Source organism: Diospyros lotus, chromosome 2 (assembly GCF_014633365.1).
Source record: "Diospyros lotus cultivar Yz01 chromosome 2, ASM1463336v1, whole genome shotgun sequence".
Lineage (NCBI taxonomy): Eukaryota > Viridiplantae > Streptophyta > Magnoliopsida > Ericales > Ebenaceae > Diospyros > Diospyros lotus.
In genome coordinates, this window is record NC_068339.1 from 3433927 (window position 1) to 3436014 (window position 2088).

A 2088-nucleotide genomic window follows, 5' to 3' on the forward strand; every position below is an offset into this window, starting at 1 on the left:
CTCTTCATATTGAAGCCCATTTCAGATCAAACCCAACTTGGGAAACACACGAGCGAAGACAGTATGGCGCATCTCTAGAAACTTGATTCTCTCTTCTCTCTCTATCTCTCTCTCCAAAACCCTATTTAAATACAACATTGCCCACCGCTTTCTCCCATGCAATTGTTCTCTTCACCCTTATTGTTGTGCTCTCTCTCTCTCTTGACACTGTATCTCTTCTTCTCCGATCGAGCTAGCTGATTAAACATTTCCCAACAAGTTCCATCCCTTTGTCCTTAGACACCTTTCTACCTCTCTTCTTCCTCGCATAAACACTAAATTACACACACACACTCACACACATAGACACCCAAGATGTCTAGCCGAAGATCACGTTCAAGGCAACCAGGAACTTCAAGGATCACCGACGACCAGATCTACGAGCTCGTTTCCAAGTTGCAAGACTTCTCCCTGAGCTTCGTCACCGACGCTCTGACAAGGTCTACACTTGCTTCTTCTTGGTCCAATTTCAGGGTTGCGTTTTGCTTTTGTGCCCTAAACCAGCAAAATTAATCTCTGATAAACGCGCAGGTTTCGGCTGCTAGGGTTTTACAGGAGACTTGCATTACATCAGGGGCCTGCACAGGGAGGTTGACGATCTGAGCGAGCGCTTGTCGGGAGCTGCTTCAAACTACGGACAGTGCTCAAGCCGCCTTGATCAGGAACTTGCTTACGCAATAGAGACCTGACTTTAATTAATTATAATTACAACTGTATCACTCTTTCTTTCTTGCTTCTTCTATCTATGTCACTCTTTCTTTCTTTCCCAGTCTGGCTAGCTAGCTTGCTAGCTAGGGTTTTCTTACTTCCCAGAAACTTCAATTTGATGACCAAAGAGAATATCCATGTTCAAGAGTACTCTTTAATTAAGAAATAATAAAAAGAGTAGTACGTACTCGATCAGCGCTCACAAAGCCTCCTTTTTTGACAACAAATCCAAGAATATAAGATTAAAGAGTATTTTAATCCCATGGCTTGTGTTGTTTTAATATTAGTCTCAATGAAGCATGGGCCTCTTAATTTATTTGATGATATGTTAACATCAAAGAATTAATCTGTAGCAAAATGGCTGATCAATTGACATATTGATCAAAGAAAAATATATATAGAAGGTAACTGATCATCACCATCTCACACTAAATGCTCAACTGGGCTTTGAGCTGCCATAAAAACGAAATCTATGATACGTAGTTTAGAATGATGGAATTATAGTAAAAAGACTTGCTAATGACGTTCATTAATTCTTCTGCAATATATTTTCACTGCATCAAGCTATATATAATGAAACATGAAAGGTTGAATTTTGCCATAATCAGTACGTAATAGAAACTATATACAATAATCAGCTTTGTTTGCCAGCCAGCCATTTGAGATTCATTATATAATTATGGCTGTTGGGGAATAAGCATAGTCGGCTTTTTCCCACTAATATTTGCTGGGCTCACTCACATGTATATGAGAAGTTAGAAACTTGCATAGTAGGACTGTACTGCAACAAACACTAGATTTGGTCAATATACATCAGAAGAAGCAGAATTGAAGTCACTGGTCTTGGTTTCTTGCAAATGATCTGGGAGGTTTTGATTTCAGATGAGCAATTATAAACAGTTGAGAAATTTTTTTGCAATGAAATAAATATATATAGGAACTAATATACACACCAAAGTTACTGCAAAGTCAAACATGCATATACTTAATCGCATGATTTCTGTACTGAAATGATGTACGTACCGTTGATGTTTGACACCTTTAAACTATAAGTCAATGCTTGTGAATTCAAGAATTTGGTGCTGAGAAAATTCCAACTCCATTATAATTTCTGGCATTAATATGATCTCTTTCTTCTATTGCTTTCTTCTTTTTCCTGTTTGCAAATAGCTAGGGAGAAACACGTGCAATTAAAATTAATTTAATGTGAACACTCATTGTCTTAGCTAACTAATTAAGTATAACTAGCATAAAATAAACGACAAATTAAAAGTGTTCAATTATACAAGACGGTGGTGAGGGTGTGTTGATCAGAGATATGGGTATGTAATTATATACAAA

General features: G+C 37.5%; 1 pseudogene; it reads left to right on the forward strand.

Annotated features, from left to right (window-relative positions):
- The first annotated feature begins 354 nt into the window (after nucleotides 1-354).
- On the forward strand, nucleotides 355-974 carry LOC127794444 (transcription factor PRE3-like; annotated as a pseudogene).
- Nucleotides 975-2088: the final 1114 nt, after the last annotated feature.